Raw genomic sequence first — 12,797 nt, 5'->3', positions numbered from 1 at the left:
TCTTTTTATTTTATTTATTTGAAAGGTTTTATATAGCCCTGGATAGACCCAGGGGTATAGGAGCGCTTTACATGAGCAAAAGGAGTCAAGAAAAGCAGATGTTCAAGGTAAAAACAGAACAAGCAAGTACATCTCGCAATAAGTTAAACAAAGGGGGCAAAATGTACTTTACATGAGAGGAAGCAATCAAGAGTAGCAGTTTTTCAGGGTAAACCAAACAAGCAGGTACATGTCACATTAAGTTATGGGGGCCAAAATTCTGGGTGGTTAACGGGTAATCACATCTAAATAATATAAATGGGTGAACAACTTAGGGCAAGAGCGAAGAGTATCAGCAGGGAAGAAAAAAATGTAGAGGTAAGGGGTAATGGTAGGAGAAGGGGTGTAGTGCTCAGGAGAGGGTAAGGTCAGAGTAGACATGATGAGATGAAAAAAGAGAGAGCGAAGTGAGAGCCAGGAGAAACAGAGAGATAACCAATGCAGGGAAAACAGAAAGCAAGGTCATAGGAGTGAGACCTCGGACCGTGGCTAGGTTACATTAGCGCAAAATCAATATTTGTGTATATAGGAGGTAAACAAAGAATGCTCCAGGGAACAGAGGGAAACAGCCACTGATGTCCCAATGATCCTCCGCTATATCAGATAACAGAAGATAAATACAAAAGCAATGAGTTGTTCCCGAGCAAAATAACACACCCAAATCAGCAGCCAAAATCAATTGTCAAAAGTTTTTTTCCAAATTTTTTTTTTCCAAGAACAGAGTCCAATCCATATGTAAAAGGGTATTCTTCATTATTATTTTCAGTTGTCAGGATCTCCTCTCATGAGTTTAACATGATGAAACATATTTAAAAGCAGACCAGAGATGTTTGCAGCCAACACGTGTTTCGTCTTAGGGTCAATGGCCCAAACGACTTCCTCAGGGCTACAAAATGATAACAGAAAAATCTATTCAGATAGTATATAGATACTAAGTACATCAAAACCAAGTTAGCAGTAACACCAAATAGGTCGACCTTAAGGTATAAAAGCTTATTTTATTTTATTCTCTATATGCATATGTACTAATGAGATAACATACTGATATAACTGTAATTTATTCAATCAAAAAAATTTCCTCACATCTCTCAATTGAAGCCGTCAGTTCTGGAGGGGCAGATGATGTTTGTTTTCTAACAATGTTAAACAGTTCTCTGGGCCTGTTTTTGGCGCAATCAAGTTGAGTTCGAGAGAAGGATGCCTTTTCATTGGAAATGTGCTTCTTATAAGTTGATCTAGCTGATTGAGGACGGCAAGATGGGAGAGTGAGGGGTGTTGTCTCCATGTTCTTTCTGAAAGTCTGAGTTGTCGTCTTTCTTTTTTAAGTTAAGGATTGAACCAAGATTTGGATTGAATTTTTCTTTGTTGTTTAAGTTTAAGAGGGGCAACTTGGTCCAGGACATCTCTAATGGTCTTATTGAAACGTTCAGTGAGTTTGTTAGCATTTTGGGAGAGAGGGGTGGAATGATGTTGAGCTTGGAGTTTAGACTTACGTTCACCAGGGGGGATTTGCTTAAGGTTCCTGGTCCACTTCATGGGTTTTTATTAGATGCAGGAGGGAGTAGGGCACTGGTTGCGATCTTAAACAGAATGAAGTGATGGTCAGACCAGTCGATGGGGATGATGTTGGAAAGGGAGGCCAAGTCGGTATTGGAGATGATGGCGTTGAGTGTGGCCCCTTTAATATGGGTTGGATTGTGGCATAGTTGCTGAAGGTCATTCATCTCAAGAAGGTTAATGAGGCGCATGACAGTGGGGTCAAATGCATTATTCCAGTGGATGTTACAGTCTCCTAAAAAGAGATTTTTAGAGTCAGAAAGGGAGGAGTGTGTGAGAACGTCGGATAATTCATCGTCGAAGAGGAGAGGATCACCCGGAGGGTGGTAGATGTTATGTAATCGGGGGAGAGCCCTTGATAGGGAGTTCAACGCCAAGGTACTCAAATGTCAAGTGATCCGTGTTCTTTAAAAGGGAGAGTTGAAGTTCATTTTTATAGATTAAAGCTAGCCCACCCCCTTTTCTGTCTGGTCTGTCCTGCCTAATGATGGCATAATGATGAGTAAGTCAAGAATAGCTGTCTAGTGGTCATCGAGCCAGGTTTCGGTGAGGAAGGCGATGTCAATAGCCTCACTGAGGATAGTTTTTGATATTTCAGTCGCATGTCGGACTGCCGATCTGCAGTTCACAAGCATGCAAGAAAGGGAATTTGGGTTAATCTTAACAGGGTTTAGAGAGTGGATGGTGGTAAGTTGTGCTGGAAGTCTAGGTGAGATGGGTGAAGAAGGGACTCTGTTAATGCCCACAATAACAGGGATGTTGGAGTAAGGGAGTGGGTGAGCCATTATCCGAGGCTTAGGTAGGTAGGAGTTACATAGGTTTGTTAGGTCAGAAGTGTAGATGTAGCTAGCAGCACAGAGTGGCCTATGTGTACGCCTGCGAAGGGGTGTAGTCCACCATCGAGTGTGATGTGAAACGTTATTGGAGCCAGAGCAAACGGAATCAGTGTGGTTGGGGCAGCTCCTGGAGTTGTGTGAGTTAATATCTTCTCTGAGTCGTGTTAGTTCAATAGTCATAGGGGAGAGTTTATGTTCTGTGTTGTTTAGGGTCTGTGCTATCAGATTGAGGGGGTAAGCCAGCTGAGGAGGATGAAGGGGATGAGGTGGGGTCGGTGTTGACAGGGGAAGGGAGTTCAATGATCGGAGTGAGAGTAAGGCCAGGAAAAGTGGGGGGAGAGGGCAAGAGAGAGTAAGGGCTGCAGGGATCAACCACATCAGATTTATTGGGAAGGATGCTATTAGGAGAGGGAGAGTTAGACATATAGGAGAATAAAGTTGAGATCCCAGGGGTGGGGGCCAGTAAATAGGAGAAGGGTTAGAGGGAGAGAAAGGAAGGATGATAGGGGCTGGAGGGGATCAGTCGATAGAAAGAGTAGCATAGAACCAAGAGGTCGGATCAGAGGGACTTCTAGGAGGAGGTATGTGAGTTGGGGAACAGTTAGTGGGAGACTCTGGGAGGATGGAAGGGTCAAGAGAGGGTTGTTTGAAGGGAAGAGGACAGTTCAGAGTATAGGACATAGCGGAGAGTGCATGGGGTGTCACAAGCAGGTGTAAGAGAGAGTATGGAGAGTTAAGGGGAGAGTCAGGAGGGGTGGTAGGGGCAGGTGGGGGAAGATTGTTGGCAGGAGTGGGAGGAGGAGACAAAGGATTAGACAAAGAGGAGAGTGTAGGGGGAGTCCCGGGAACAGGCAAGTGAATGGGAGAAGGGTAAGGGGGAGTCAGGGAAGATGGTAGGGGAAGGAGGGGAGCAATCGATTGTATGAGTAGGGGAGAGATCTAACAGTCTAGGGGGAGTAGGAGGGTGGGGTCCTCCATGGATGATAGGGGTTTTGTCAGAGACTGTGAGTAAGGTTGCAAAGGGTAGTGGAGGGAGGGTCTGAACTGGGGTGGTGGGAGACGACCTATGGGCGTCAGGCAATTGGGTTGATTAATGGTTAAGGACTAGTTGGGAGAGTTGATAGGACAGGGTACTGAAATGATTGTCGAAAATGTTGAGGTGGTATTCCGATGCTTGAATCAGAATGTTGCTGGCTTTGAATATGGAAATGTCAATTTCCCCGGGGAAGGTTAGGGATGGGATTCTTGACAGTTTGAATCTGTACGGAATTTTACTAGATTTAGTGATTAGAAGGTGGAGAAGGAAAGTGTTTTTCCATTTAGTGGGGCGTTTGGAGTAGAAAATAAAGTTTGTTTTCATTGGAGAGGAAAGGCTGTGGTAGGTAGCAACTATTAGCGTTTCAGGGTGACAAATCATTAATTTATGTTTTAAATTTTTCTTGGGATTTTTGGAAAGATTAGAAGGGTAAATCATGTTCAATGAGTTGGGGCCATATCTGGAGAAACCAGGAACAGGGGGAATGAAGGCGGGATTTGGGGGGGACGCACGAAGAAACAGGGGGGAAGAAAAAGAAAGAAGGATATATGGGTACGAGATAGGAGGAATGAAATTCTGGAGGGTAAATCAGTCGAGGGTGAGGAGAGAACGATGCAAGGAGATAGGAGGGGTAATTTGTTAAAATAATTAACAATTAAAAATATCCATAGCAAGAGAGCATCAGTATTGAGAACCAGAAAATAAAATGTGAAAGATGGGGATTAAGGAAGGGGATTGTGCAGGGGGTTTAGGCATTGCGAAGTATTTAAAAATGGAGCTCAACAACACAATTACAGGAACAGGTCAAGTACTTAAGGCAATGCATAAAAACATTTACATCAGTATAGGAGTACAAAATAAAATAAAATGGGGGGCAGACAAAACTAGTGCTAACAAAATATTGAGAAAAATATCAACATAAGCATTTAAAAAAAAATTTTTTAGACCCAAGTAAGGCTAAGGAAGACCTTAATCCAAGAGTGGCATTCCTTAATCCAGAATAGATAGAGGCAGTCCTACCTCAGTTTCAGCAGAGTTAAGTGTTAGGAGAGTCCTTTTTTTATTTTCCTGTCGATTGAGGTATTTGGGTAGCCATCTTAAGAAGTCATCAAAGATAGTGAAGAGTGAGTGGCATACAAAATGGAAGGGGGTGAAAGGTCTCAGACAAAAGTGGGTCAGCAGTATGGGAAAAAGAGTAGGGCCAGGTCAGAGAACAATACAATGAGGTAGTAACAATACTATGAGGTAGTAAAACAATACAATGAGGTAGTAAAAAACCTGGGATCAAGAGAAACAATGAGGTGAGGGAAACCAGGTAACGATGTGGGGGGGAAACTCAGGGGGATGAAGAGGGTAAAGGCAGCCACGGCATAGCAGAGCCAGCAGTGAGAGTGTGAGGTTCACAGGCAGCATAAAAGGCAAGAGTGACAACCCAGCGGGGAGCCACCAACACCCACCCGAGTTTGATGGATATGAACCAGAAGGACCCCAGTGGGGGGGGAACACCAGTCCCCAAGGGTGAAACAACAGTCGACAGTTATGGCGAGGGCACTAGGCGCGGCGCTCACCTCTGTCGTAAGGATTGGAGCAGCAGCCAGGGACCAAGAAAGACCCAAACAAGAGCCCAGGAGAGGACCAAGAGCCATTATGATCACTGCCTCATGGAGAACCGCACAAATCAGCTTGCCGGTCAGGCCCGTGTAGCCCGAGGGCGATGGGCAGCGCAGATGTAGCTCCAGCAAGCAGGGCGCTCTGGAATAGCTAAAGCGGGTGGGGAGGGAGATCCAAAACGCTACGTCTCAGCCCAGCTGAATCCCATGTCAGCTGAGGCATTTTAGCAGGTAGCGTGGTGGCCCAGTGGTGGTCTGTAACAAGGCCCTGTGGTCTGTGTAGAAGTTCCACCAAGCTGGGCATTCAGGACAGGCCAGAGTGGGCGGGGCAGGAGACAACACAAGCTCCGAAAAACCCCAGCCTTGTCCGGTAACTGAGTAGGCGGAGAAGCAAGTGGTGTGGCGGCCAAGATGGGGGTCTGCACAGGGCCGGGGTGGGTGTAAATCCTGCTCAGCCCAAACTGCCTTAGAGACGGGAGAGCACAGCAGAAGGGGGCACTTCGTCCTTCGTTGGGATCGCGGGAGGCGAGGTGGAGGGGGGGTCGCCTCCAGTGCCGGAGAGACCAAGCAGCGATTCAGCCGTCACAACCCCAGAAAAGGGCAATATGTGGGTCGGTCAGAGGGAAGAGGATGAGATCTCCGCCAAAGAAAGATCGAGGTTGTCACGACAAAGGTTCGTCTGTTGGTGGATCACCAGTCACAGGGACTGAGATTGTCGCAGAAACTACCCACGAGTACCGGTGGGCAGCATATAGTACGTCTGGGGCTTAAGTTTGCAGGTAAGGACAAATACGCTTGCTTACTGCTTTCCCCTGAATGCCAGGCTGGGTGCAGGATTCGATGGGCAGGATTTCCCGAGGATTTACACCGATGGCGATCCCTTATCCTCGGAGCCTGCGAGAAGAGCTCCTTCTCCATTGGCCATTTTGCAATTTCTGATATCTCATTCTTTGTCTTCAATCATGTACAAGAATTACTTATTTGATGGAAATACAAGAGAATTCAATTTTGCATGCAAGCTTTATGTGGGAATTTGCTAAGCCACATATAAACATGCCTTGTTCAGTTTAAGTAATTCACAGAAGGATGTAGAGGAGAAGCCTGAGGTGAAAGTATGTCATGAACCAGACACAAACCACAATGAGTTACCAGGAGAAGTATTCTGTATGAGAGATCACTGCACAGGAATGGTAGAAAATGTGCCTGATGTTCCTCCCTGTGTCCAGTGTGGGTGGTACTGTTGGGTGAATGGAGCCAGACCTGGCCATTGTGGAGGGAGCAGCATGGTTATTATAATACCACATCTGCACAGCATGGTTCTGAAAATATGAGCATCCTAGCAGTGCTACTCCATCATCCCGAGGCTAGGATGCTGTGAGGTATAGGTGCACGAACTTGGTACAACCGCTTGACTAAGTAAGACCATCTATTTGATGGCCCATTTCAAATATTATGGTTAACACTGAAGGACTGTTTTCATTATGTTATTATTTAATATTAGAGCCTGACTACAAATGGTCACTCATTATAGGAAAGACAGCATTCACTCTCAATAGTTTTTCAAGAAATGTATACACATTCACAAGTGTACAGTAAATACATGGCTGTTGAGATTTTATAACATAAAGTGCAGTGAGGTGCCAACCCCTTAAAATTGTGATGTATGAATCTGTGTATAGCTGACTAATATTAACATTACAATTTGTAATTGTTGACCAGTATCTTTTTTCTCCCTATTCTATCATATTTATTTTTCTTTTTATTAGGTTTTTTATTTTATGCATGAGAACATACAAAACAAATCATCTCAGGTTTCAGTATCTCACTGTGCAGCCGCGTAGATAACAGACATTATTATGAGATACAGTGCAATTTAGTATTATTTACGTTATCTTACATTTGGAGCGTGTATAATTATACAGCAGAAATAGTTAACAAGTCTGGATTAGATCTCAAATAATCCGTTAGAAGTGTCCAGAATTCTTTAGGCCTTGAGACTGCTGGGAGTTCTTCCTCGTAGGTTTTCAAAGTGTCTCTGCAGTATACTATGTGTAGTAGCCACTGCTTCGTACTGGGTGATAGTTTGCTGTGCCAGCACATGCATACTCTTCTTTTTGCTAACAGTAGAGCAATGGCACACAGTTTACGTTTTACAGATTGCAGTTGTCGAATCAAGCCTAGTAGACAGGTTTTTGTCGTTCATTCTATTTTTTTTCTTTTTTTTTTAAAGTTTATTTTTGCAATTTTAGAACAAAACATACAGCTGCATTCGAAAGAGCGACACCAAGTACACAAAACATCATGGATAATACAGAGAAAGACGTGGAGGTGGAACAGGTAGTACAAGTCGGGCAGATCCGGCGAGAACAGCAGTATAAAACCAGTGCAAAACAGCATCCAGGGACATACCCACATCAGTCATACCATGGTGTACACATCACGGGGGGGGGGGGGGGCCGTACACTGACACACCGCACAATAAGATCGCATCATGCCAGCCGGATTGGAGAACCACAGCCTCAGAGCCCACAGCACCATAGCACCTTGGCATCAGCCCCGGGAAGCCACCCCCCCAAGCACCTGAGGTCACAAGCCCGAGATCACCCAGTTGTCAGTACGTCGTCCGTGGCAGTCGCCCCGGCTAGGAGATAGCATCTCAGCGGAGCCCAAATGTCTGTGGGCCTTGACGTTGGTGGCATAAGCTCAGAGTACGTACAGATCTAGTCCTGACAGTATACAAGATCCCGCATCCAGTCCTTGAATTTTGGGGCCCTGCCTCTGCCCCAACGACACGCCACCCTTCTCTTAGCAAGCAAAAAAGCAAGTGCAATGAATTTGCGATGCGCCGCCTGTATAGGCTCTACATAGCCCAGGAGGGCCAGGAGGGGGGCGGGCACCAACACTGTGTCGATCATCTTAGAGAGTGCTTCAAACACCTGGCACCAATAGCGGTGCACTGCGTCACACGTCCACGCTAGGTGGAGAAAATCCGCACCAGGAGCCCGGCATCTTTCGCATCTATCATCCTCGCGGAGCCGATAGCCGTGAAGTCTGGCCGGTGTGTAGTACAGTCTGTGAATGTATTTATAATGGATAATTCTGAGGCGGCTATTAGAGGAAACGCGGTCCGTCTGCATTAAGCAGAATTGCCACTGTTTATCCGTCAATGGGGCCTGCAACTCACGGTCCCATTTCTCCCTGGCTGCCAACTGCGGCGCCGGTGTTGAGGAATGTACCGATCGGTATATTTTGGAAACGAGCTTGGCTGGCGTTTCATCGCTAAGTATGCGGTGCAGCGGAGCCATATGCGGAGGTTCCTGTGGGAAGCCGGGCATGAGTGGCCTCACTCCCTGACGGAGGCGGGGGTATAGAAAAACATCGAGGGGAGTAGGCTGTATGCTGTCATACAAGTGTTCCATGGACCGGAACGTGCCATTGTGGTATAAGTCCCCCCACGTCTCCACATGTATAGTCTGAAGTAATTTCCGGAAGCCCGCCTCCTGCAACAGGGGCATACTTGGGTGGTAAACAAGAGGCAAGAGCGGCGCGTACACCAGGTCAAGCTCTAGAGTCGCAGCCAACTGATTCCACGCGGACACCGTGCTAATCAAGGTCGTGGACGTCTTGTCTCTACCCTGCACTGGGATGTACAACGCTCCCTCTATAGGAATGGGGTGCGCCAGCCAGTGTTCGGCTGCAAGCTGCGGCATATATCGAGGCTGCCGTATCCAGAAGTAAGCGTAATGCGCCTGGGCTGCCTGAAAATAGAGCTCAAAGTTGGGAATGCCAAATCCACCTTGATCGTAGGGCTTAATAAGGATCTCCCATTTGAGCCGGGGCGACTTTCCGCCCCAAACTAGTCTGATGAGTTCCGAGCGGAGTTGTCTAAAGAAAAAGACACCGGGATAAAAGGGAATATTCAGAAAGAGGTACAAAAGCTGCGGTAATATTACCATCTTAATCAATGATGACCGGCCAGCCATGGAGAGGGGCAGAGCGATCCACCGAGTAACGCAATCCGTAATGCGGGACATCGCCGTCCCATAGTTAGCCCTCAGGAGCTCTTCCCTGTTTTTTTCTATACGGATGCCCAGATATTTGAAGTACCCCTCACACCAGGCAAGGGGGAAGTCCAGCCCAAAGCGCCCAGTGGAGGCCATCAGGGGGAACAAACAAGACTTGCTCCAGTTGATCTGGATACCAGAAATCATGCCAAACCGAATAAATTCCCGGAGGATCGGGTTGAGATTATCCTTCGGGTCGCGCACGTAGAGGTTGATATCATCGGCGTACATGGATACTAATATCTGCCTCTGGAAACAGCGCAACGCCTTGTCCCGATGATGTTGCCCCAGTTTGGCCGCCAGAGGCTCCATGGCCAAAGCAAACAGCAGGGGTGAAAGGGGGCAGCCCTGTCTAGTGCCTCTGGTAATAGGAAACGCAGAGGAAAGTTGGCCGTTCACCAGTACTTTGGCCTCGGGAGCGGTGTATAACAACCTGATCCACGAAATAAATATGCTCGGGAATCCCATGCGTCCCAAAACTTGGAACAAGTAGTCCCACTCGAGGGAGTCAAAAGCCTTCATGGCATCAAGGAACACGGCGGCCATAGGCAGGTCATCATGCACAGAGTTGAGGATCGATAAGAAAGTGCGTAGATTATGGGACGTAGCCCTACCTGGCACAAACCCGGCCTGATCGGACAGTATCAGGTTAGCGAGCAGCAAATTAATGCGAGTGGCTATGAGCTTGGCCAGGATTTTCACGTCGCAATTAAGCAGGGAGAGAGGCCGGTAGGAGTCACAGTCATTCGCCTCCTTCCCCGGTTTAAGGAGCGACGTGATGAGGGCCATGCGCATCGAAGGGGGCAGGTGGCCCACCTCTAACGCATCTTCATACACCTCTCTCAGGACTGGTGCCATAAAGTCAATGTAGGTTTTGTAGTATCCCATCCAGTCCGGCGGTCTTGTCTGACCGCATGTGCATGATGGCCTCCCGCACCTCGTCCAGTTCAAAGGGGGAACTCAGAAACTCTCTTTGCGTATCACTTAGCCACCCCAGGGACACATCCTCCAGGTAGTCGTGCAATTGTAGTTCCCCAGTCCTAGTTGACGCGTACAGCACGCGATAGTGTGTCACAAACGTGTTGAGAATTTGCGCAGTATCTCTGTATAATGTGCCATCCGCCCCAACAATCTCCATGATACTATTAGACGGTCGCACTAGCCTCATTGTCGCAGCCAGGGCTTTCCCCGGCCGCTCGCCCTCACCATAACTCCGGGCGACCCAATACTTGCCTCTAAACTTCGTTTCCCTAGCGGCCTCAGCAGTATACTCCGTTACTTTGTCCCGAATGCTTGCCAACGTGGCATCATCAGGATTTGCAGCCAGCGATGTCTCCAGCGTCCGAAGGTCAGTCTCCAAGGTGCGCAGGCGCGCCATAATACTCTTCAGCACACCCGACCCCTTGGCAATACACAGACCACGCAGGGTCACCTTGAACGCATCCCAATTGGTCTCAACATCCTTCACGGAGTCCTTGTTGCGCTTAAAGAAATCCAAGCAGTCCTCCCGCAGCTCCTCCTGGAAAGGGGCATCGAGGAGCATCATGGGCTGCAGGCGCCAAGCCGCCAGTGGGGGGCCAAGGTCCGCAGCCCTCAAGGTAACTCGCACTGGCGCGTGATCCGAGAAGGTTCTCGGGAGGTGTCGCGCCCCCACCAGCGCCACATGAAACTGTGGGGCCAGAAAGACATAGTCGAGCCGGGCCCAGGAGCGCACCTGAGGTGTCTCCACGTGTCGATTAGTCTATGCTCTTCTACGATCTCTGAAAGCGCCCCCCGGGACCGGGTATAATGATGTGGGGCCGGGTGGGACCTGTCCAACGTCGGATTGAGCGTGACATTGAAATCCCCCCCCCCATATGAGGTGCTGCGTGCCCACACCCACTATGTCTGCGCCGAGGTGCACAAAGACGGATGGGTCGTCCACATTGGGACCATAGAAGCAGGCCAGGGTAACCATTCTATGTCCTAGTCTACCCCACATCAGGCAGTACCTGCCGTGGGTATCACTTTTTGTACCTGACAGAATGAAGGGTGTTCCTCGTTTGACCAGAATGGCAACACCACGAGAATATGATGAGTAGGAAGAAAAGGCAGTGTATTTCGCCCATCTACCAGCAAAGGTAGGAGCAGACTGCGACCTGAAGTGGGTCTCTTGAAGAAACGCAATGTGTATTGTATGGCGATATAAATAGGACAGGATGTGTCTATGTTTTCTAGGGTCACCCAGGTCTCTGACTTTCCAAGTGAGTATGTTCAAGTCAGTGTCCCCCATAGACAGGTCGATATAAACCAGGAATATAGTGCACTGGGAAAGAGCATTCGTTCATACATCCCCCCCCAGTTGTGCACGCCATCTGCTCCACTCATCACGCGCGGAGATACCATCGTTCCGCAGCCTAAAGCATCAGTCAAGCCCAGACAGTATCCACCTCCAATAATTGCGTGTACTCCATGCCCCACCGGGGGGCTTCTTCGCGAACGCACAGCAAAAGCCTTTGTTAACTCTGTGGGCGGTAACGCCCTGAACACAGCTGCGCACAACAATAGAACAATGTTAATAAACACCCCCCCACCCTTCCCCGCAGATACCCCCAACATGCATCTTGTGCCATTTGTAAGTACAATTCCATCTGATGTGACAGCCTTGACATACCCATAAAATACGGAAACAGGAACTCGTCCCAACCACCAATCCTTCGAGCCCAGGCATATCCACCCCACCCCAGTGCCCAGAGTCACATTCTTGGTGGAAGCAATCTGCCCAGCGCGTACACTCAGCCTTGCTAAAACGTAAGGGGTCAGCTTACCACCGTCGCCCAGGCTGGACGTCCCCCTGCCCCCGCCGTCACACACAGCCAAGGCGGCTAAGGACCCTGTAGCGAGTCCTGGAGTGGCTATGTCCACCCCCTCCCAGCGGGCAGCTAAAACCAGGAAGGCTACCCCAATCTGCACCGTGCCCCCAGACTGAGCTGCAAGCCAAGTATCCCTCCCGAACCCATGATACAATCCAGCAAATAACGCCCGCATCATAAACCCCAAACCAATCACTCTGTTCCCTGTGAGCAGTGAAACATCAGAACTATGAAAGGAAAAGGAAGACACCAAGGGTGTCACGCAACCGCCTACCCCACCCCCCACCCACTGAAGCAGCCCCAACGTGCCAGAAATCTCCTCCCACCCCCCTCCCAGAATTGCCAGCAAAACGCTCAACAGGAGCAACATAGTCAGTTTGTTCATTGGGGTACACCCTATGGGGGTCATCCAGGGGACACACATATCCACCCATCTCGCCCCGCTCCCCATCAAAGACAAGAGAAGGGGGGAGGGTGGTGCCTGGAATACGTTACCAGCCCCCGGCCTGTACCCGACCAGGGCGATCATATTCAGCCCTCGGTGCCGTCTCTCAACTGGGCTCGGGCGGTGGACTTCCAGGATAGCGTCCGCCAAACCGCCCCCATGTCCAGAGGCCCAGCCATAGAAGCCAGCCGACCAGCAGTTACTGTTCATCCTCATTTTCGGCTTCCACCTCTACTCGTTGCTCAGCCCGTGCAGCCCTCAGTGATTTCAAAAAGTCTTCCACCTGCTGCGGGTTCGTAAAGAAGTGTTGTTTAGCTTGATGAGTGACTCTCAGCTTTGCCGGATACAGCAACGCGTA

The sequence above is a fragment of the Triturus cristatus genome, chromosome 2_1 (genome assembly GCF_964204655.1).
Source record: "Triturus cristatus chromosome 2_1, aTriCri1.1, whole genome shotgun sequence".
Taxonomy (NCBI): domain Eukaryota; kingdom Metazoa; phylum Chordata; class Amphibia; order Caudata; family Salamandridae; genus Triturus; species Triturus cristatus.
Note: the sequence above shows the minus strand (reverse complement) of the source record.